General features: G+C 45.0%; 1 protein-coding gene across 5 annotated transcripts in view; it reads right to left on the reverse strand.

Annotated features, from left to right (window-relative positions):
* The window catches only part of LOC108746934 (protein groucho-1-like), a 77,551-nt gene that overhangs the window by 11,173 nt on the left and 59,031 nt on the right, over nucleotides 1-7,347 (reverse strand). The gene's annotated exons all lie outside the window — the stretch shown is intronic.

Below are 7,347 nucleotides of genomic sequence, written 5' to 3' on the forward strand. Positions count from 1 at the left end.
TGTGTGTGTGTGTGTGTGTACGGACGGCTCGCGAATTTCACAGATTTTTCCTGCGAGTTCGCGTATCGGACACGTTATGTAACGGACGTTATGTTGGAATAAAATAATGATCCTTCGCTACGTATCTCGCGTCCTCGTTTGCAAACTGCATCCGTCGCGCGTTGCACAGCGGCCGTTATTTCCAGTGGGACGTTTTAATAACAAATCCACGCTTTCGCGGCCGCTCTTCTCTTCCGCTTCTGCTTTTTCCTTCCCTTTCCTCCCTTCTATCCCTCACCCCTCCCCCCTCTTTATTTTTTCTTTTTCTCTCTCTCCCCCTTTTCGTTCCCGCCGTCGTGAAAAAAGCTTTTCACGACGCGGTAGAAAACGCGTTGCACGCTACGCAGCACAGTCGGCCGATTATATTGTGAAATATACACGGCGACGTAATTACGGGACGGTCGATCTTTACGTCGGTTGTCTACACTACGTGCGGCATTTTACGGCCGTCTCATTAAATTACGGACTCTAATTACCAGTCGGCAAATTATTAAAAAGCTTAGTCGGTCATTAAACGCGCCACGAGTCGCAAAAGCACGCCTTCCCGTGTCGAGGACAATCATCTTGAACATATTTGGAGTAATATGAAAACACATTAAATAAATATTTAACAGAAATTTTTTTTAAAATCGGACAAATGAGAGTAGCGGCGCGGTAGTACTTAGTGCGGAAAAAAAATTTCCAAAGTGATTCAATTTAAATGTAAATCATGTTCGACTTCCTTTCACAACCGAACGAACGTTTCAGCCGCATTTGGCGCAATCTTTAACGATATATCAAATAAGAAATTGATAAAAAAATATAAAAAAATTTGGCACACGCGAAAAATTTATTTACATAATAAATTTTACAATTTTAAAGAGGAAAGAGTGAGAACACTTAACGGATCTGCCATTAGCAGATTCAGAAATTTGTCAAGGAAGAGTCATTGGTGCGCCGCAAGTGAAATTTTTTTCAAAATAAAATATGAATAAATGGAATATTATATTTAAATTATTATTGATTTGACATTATATTGAAAAAGTATTATTAAAATGTATAATTCATAAAACGTTTTAATTTAAAATTATTAATTAACACTAAAAAGAATAATATAATAAAATCTGTAATGAATAATTTTTTATACCTAAAAGAATTAATACCTTAAATTAAAAAATATTTTTAGAATTAAAAAAAAATTATGATTAAGTATTTCAGAAATATTAAAAAATATATAACAGTTTACATACATATTTCGAAAAAAAAACGAGATTCCAAGGAGGGGCCATAGCTTCCATGGAACTCGGCAGTGAATTATTGAAGATACCTAATTTCGAGAATAAAAAATCGTCCGCAAAGCGCGCGAATAAAAAGAAAGTGCGACGTGAAAAACTCGCGTTAATTTCTTGCCGGAAGATTGTGACTGGGAAAATTTGCGCGAGCTTATGTTGAGCCGGTAACGCGGACGCAAACAGCGCGCGTAAATATCGGCGTGCGCGAGGCGGAACGAAAGCCGCGAGCAGCGAGAGAATCGATCGTAAAGAACCGCGACGGAGCAATTCGCCGTTGAGGCACTGTTGCTAAAATTGCTCCCAACCGCACACCTACGTATCGTGCTGGGCGTAATAAATATTGGAGAAACGTTTTATTCCGTTTCGCAGAATCGTCATCGATCACTGCGGGCGCGCAATGACTATAAAACCGCCGATCCGTCGTGCTCTGATTGCGATCGTTGCGCGCGCGAGGCGCAACCTTTCTATTGTATATACATATATATACATATATATATATATATATATATATATACATTTTTTTTATTTTTTCGAACGATTACGTTTGTTGCCAATCGACTGTAAAACTAGGACGCGTTACGAAGTGCCGTGTTGCGTTTTTGCTGCCGCTGCTTTCGTAAGCACGATAAGCACGATCACCGTATCATCGCATGCGCCTCTCGTTAAGATAATTGATACTTAGAGTAATTAAACGTCTCCCCGTATTTATTACGCGATACTTTTAGCGCTTGGCGTTTCGTCGTAGTTCCATGGATAAAACGAAACAGACACTTACTTTGCAAAACGTATATAAATTATACACTTTTGTAAGAAATAAAAAAGACATTATATAGAAAATAAAGAAATCCTTCATCAACTTTGTTAAAGTTACACTCGATAACGGATTAAATCTTTTCCGATCTATCGATCCTACTACTTCGCGTGCAAGAAGAGAATATCGTTAAAAAACGACAAGGAGAAAGATGATAAAATGATGCCGAAAAGTGAACGCAGCGGGGCGTCGTTAAAGCGCCACTGTATTTTTAATTAATTAATTCGCGAAAGCCGCAGATTCACCGTCTCATAAATTCCTGTGTCAGAAGCATCCTCCCCGAAGGGGGAGAAAGACCAAGAAGAAGTATAATATCGGGGATGGAGGTAAAGTATGTAAAGTATTTAAAAATATTAAGTATCCCCGAGAGAGAGAGAGAGAAGAGCGCGGATATTAAGACAGAGAGAATTGCAAGTTCAGAGAGGGTTGGAGAGTCGTTAGAGTTAAGGGTAGGGGTGAAAGTGACAGCGACGTGGAAACGGAATTACGGGATCGGCACGGTGGAAGGTGGTAGGAGAACGTTTCAATTAGTAATTAAAACGTGCCGTGCAGTAACCCTCGCCCCAACCCCCAGTCGGCACTCTTCCACCCCTCCGCGGTACAACGAGGCTCTTGCTCTCTTATACCGTCGTCGTCGCCACCGCCGCCATCTTGTAAATTAATTAATGCGTTCCTAACGAGATCAGAGGCGTCGGTAAAGCAGGAGGGTTGGCTGGTTCTCTACTTTGCCCGCCAAGGAAAGAGGGTGAGAAACTCAAGAGCGTAACTCGCGCTTCGCGCGCCCTACGCGGTTGAATGCACTCCGAGATATCGTCGGAGCAGCAAAAATCTCGTTCAAATCCCATCTAAGAACTAGATAGCCAATTAAATTCCCGGATTTTGTATCTAATAGGAAAACTTGATAATGAAACTTTAAATAAATATTATAACTGACGCAAGCCTCTACTTTTTCACGATTCTAAACGGAAAATTTGTTTTAAGCTTCCCGACACTAGCTGCGTACGTGAAATATATCTCCAGTGTGCACTGTATTTCAAGCGCAAACATTCCGGATGCGAAATTGCCGTGTAGCAGCATCGCGCATCGGTCGCGAATCTCAACGGCGACTTTCCGAAACTCTCTCTCCTGCGAGATCCTCACAGCCCTGGATGAGAGCGAATTAGTCTGTTCCCGGGGGTAGACAGCAGAGACAGGGTGTTAGTGGAAGGGGATGTTGGTCGGGGGGTCGGTGTCAGGATCTCTCGACCCTTTCAAACCCTTTCATCGGCGCTTCACCCGCTTACATAATGCAGCCACTCTAATTAAAATAAATTACACTCTCGCGCGTCAGTTCGCTCTTCTCTCTCTCTCTCTCTCTCTCTCTCTCCCTCTCTCTTGTTCCCTTTCCGTATCTCTTTCTCTCTTAGCCTCACACCCGTACTCACCCTTTCTCTGTGTTCTCCCCCCCCTCTCTCTCTCTCTCGCTTCCCTTCCTCTTTTCTCTCGACTAACTTTTTTTCGCTCTCACCCTGTCGCTTTTTTTGTACCGCACTTTCGACCACCACCCGGGTAACGCCCCTCTCTCCCATCCTCATTCTCTCTCTCTCTCTCTCTCTCTCTCTCTCTCTCCCCCTTGCTCGTTTATTTGCACTTTATTCGAGATTTAATTTACCGACCTCCGGCGACAGCCTCGTTGGTGCGCGCTCGACTCTGTGATGGGATTAAAAAGGCGGGTAGGGGATGATAGGATGGAAGAGGCTGAGCGGTGAGGGAGAGGTGAGAGGATGGCGTAAAAGTTGGAAAAAGAGTAACGCGACCGCGAGCTCCGCGACCAATGGAGAACGAACTGCCGGAAAATGGCTGAACCAAGGAAAAAGCGAGGAGGCGTACGAGGGGCTGAGGGGGAGGGGGGGGGAGGCGGACGAACAATCGATATCGCGGCGTCTCGATTCGGAGCCGATTTTCAACTCTCGGAACAGCCCAACATGTACCTGCCACCACAACATCGCGATGGCGCGAGGGCTTATACATACAGTAAATAACGGAATCGATTTCGATTAAACGTTTAAAATCGTTTCTGTTTTCGTGATAACAGGATCGCTGATGCGGTTGCAATGCCAGCCTCCGGGCTACGAGATACGGGGTGATTTTTTTCCGCAATAGAATATTTGATTACAATTAACGTTCGGTAAATCATATCAATGTCATTGTTCTGAAATAAGTGACGAATAATGTCGTGTGTGTGTGTATATATATATATATTGTAATTGCATATCCGCGTTAATGTTTCGCTCTATAAAGAGATTACTGTACAAGATCAACATTAAGCTGCAAAGCGATAACATCCAATGAAAGGAATAATATCGTTGAATTATCATGAAGTATTCTCGTTACTATTCCGACGGTTGTTTTTTAAATATTTCGTGTTGAAAATAGAGTTATTCATTTATCTGCAAATATGAACGAAAGAACGTGCGCGCGAAAAAGAACTGCGGGGACATAATAATATATATCTGGCTTTACAGAGTAAGCAGGTAATTTTCGTGAAAATGCGTTCACATTACAGCGAGATGAATCAACATTAACGGTCTCCCATACGAGTATTATTCTCCTCGTCACCATCGAGAAAGAGAGAGAGAGAGAGAGAGAGAGAGAGAGAGAGAGAGAGAGAGAGAGACCACCAGTTTTCGCGACAATTTACCGCGAGCTGTCCGAAACGAGGCGTAAGCATCGCGCAATTCAATTTAACTCTCGCTTGCATGTCCACGAGGGGGAGAGGCCAGGTAATAGCTGGCAACTCCCGCCTTTTTCACCCGTCTGTGCGAAGCAATAGCAATAAATAAATATTCCGCGGTCCGTCCCTCCCTTCCATCCCCATACACTTCCCCTGCCTTTTTACGCCACAGGGGGCAGTCGTGCTTCATGGTGTTTTATGGATTTGTTACGAGTCGACGCTTTTTGGTTGAGAAGGGAGTTTCTCGCACGCGGAGAGAGTAGCTAGATCTTTTCCCGTATTTCCTCTTTTTTCAGTTCGCGCAACGAGCGACGACAACATATCCCAGTTATAGGGACCGCTGGCTTCTTTCCCGCATCCTCGAAAAGCTCCGGGATGTTCCGCAACGTACAGAGGAAATATTTCCCGGGTCGTGAAAGATCCTGAAAGTAAAGAGGCAACGCACACGCGAGAGGGAGAGAGAGAGAGAGAGAGAGAGAGAGAGAGAGAGAGAGAGATGAGAAGAGGGATGCAAAAGGTAAAGCTCTCAGGAATGAAAGAAGACGACTTTACTGGTGCGCGAATAATAACGACTCGTATTCTCTCCGGCTGTCGTCGGTTTTCGATTTGAGACGCCAACTTTCTTTCCTTTCCATCTCTCGTCTCTTCCTCTGCACACACACACACACACACACACACACATATATATTCACTCTTTCTCAAGACTTTTTTTTCTCCTTTCCATCTAGCTCTCCGCGATAGTTTGCCTCTTTTCCGCAAGCACCGTTCTTCCTCTCGTCGATCCAATCACGAGATCGGATTGCATGGAAGAAGGGTGGATGGAGGTGCAAGAAGGAACATGAAAATGTAGTTGGGTAACGACCCGCCGAGCGGAATAGAAGTTTTATCGTACAGCCTGCCCCGTGCTGCGCTGTGGAGAGGACGTATAAATTCAAAGTGACGCGAGAAAGCGGATCGATGGGAACGTAATTCTTCGCTCCTCGGAACTCGGTAAGTACGGCGTCAATTTGTTCGATGGCTCGGAACTCCCTTCCGTTAAAAAGAAGACGATAGACGCCTTCGCGCCAAGATCGGACCCTCGATCAATACGGTATACATGCGGTGAAACGTCTTGATAAAGTAAGGGAGATATGAAATTTCGAAATAAAAATACACACGTAGTTATAGCTTTTTAAAAATTCATTGCTATTATTATTAATACATTAAACAGGAGAAGTAACGCGTAACGTGGCTCGAGTTCTGCTAAGGTGTTCATGATGACGAAAGGATAATAGAGAAGGTGAAGAAGAAAAAGGGTATGTAGGTAGGTGAATAACAAGATTCACCTTTACAGCAATCAGTAATATTATACGGGGTGAGTAACCCCATTAGCATTCATATTTCAATTTCACAGGCCTCGGAGTCGCAGTTTGAAACTGTGGAAGGTACTTGGTTGAGCGGTGAACGGAGGGGGGGGGGAGATAAACGGAAGAGAATTCACAGAGAAGAGCCAGAGGGGAGGAAGCGATGCGGATGAGAGGGAGGAATACGTAGAGGGTGAAAGAGGAGAACTAATATCGATAGCAACCTATTACCATCTATCTCCATACCGATGTAATGGACGCGCAGCCCCGATTATCAATCCGTAATAATTGTGCATATTAAACGGGCACTAATTATCGGGCTGGCAGCGTGCCGCGGGCGCCATCGCCATCGAATTGAACGAGTTACAACTCAGCGCGGTCCGTTTCGCTCTTTCCCTCCATCCCTCTCTGTCCCTGTCTCTCTTTATCCTCCCCTCCTCCCCTCCCTCTCCCTCTCACTCTCTCTCTCTCTCTCTCTCTCTTTCTCTCCCCCTCCTGCAGTTTCACCGCGACCGAAAGAGGATTAATAACCAAAAAATCATCGCTCGCCCGGGCGCGAAAATATTGGCGAAATCAAATATCAAACTGTATTTTTCTCGATTCGCCAAGTAGTTCGGGAATTTTTCAACGAGTGTGAAACCTTAATCGCCTATTCGTTTCGCCGCATCGCATCGGTTAATGCGGGAACGCTGTTACGACGCGCGGGACCGTTTAATCGACGCCCGAGCTAACTGCGCACATCGATATTCATCCTGGAATAAAAAAAAAAGAGAGAGAGAGAGAGAGAGAGAGGAAAGAAAAAAAGAAAAATGGAAGAGGCGGGTGGGAGTTCCGACCGCGGCTGATCGATTCTCCTTCCTCGCGCGAGCCTTTTACCGAACGATCGATCGATCGGGTAGGACCGATCTCGCAGGACACTCGAGAGACCTGAGAGGCGGAGAGCGCGAACGGCGGTGCCCTCGAGCGCTCTCGAGGCTTTTTTCCTCTCCGGAGCGCTTTTAATAAACGCGCGCGCCGCAACCAGCGGACGCTTTATGTTATCGAAGAAGAAGAGAAACGCGGAGAAATAGAGAGGCCGAGAGTGAGTGAGGGAGGGAGAAATAGAGAGGCCGAGAGTGAGTGAGGGAGGGAGAGAGAGAGAGAGAGAGAGAGAGAGAGAGAGAGAGAGAG

The sequence above is a fragment of the Trachymyrmex septentrionalis genome, unplaced genomic scaffold (genome assembly GCF_001594115.1).
Source record: "Trachymyrmex septentrionalis isolate Tsep2-gDNA-1 unplaced genomic scaffold, Tsep1.0 scaffold19, whole genome shotgun sequence".
Taxonomy (NCBI): Eukaryota; Metazoa; Arthropoda; class Insecta; order Hymenoptera; family Formicidae; genus Trachymyrmex; species Trachymyrmex septentrionalis.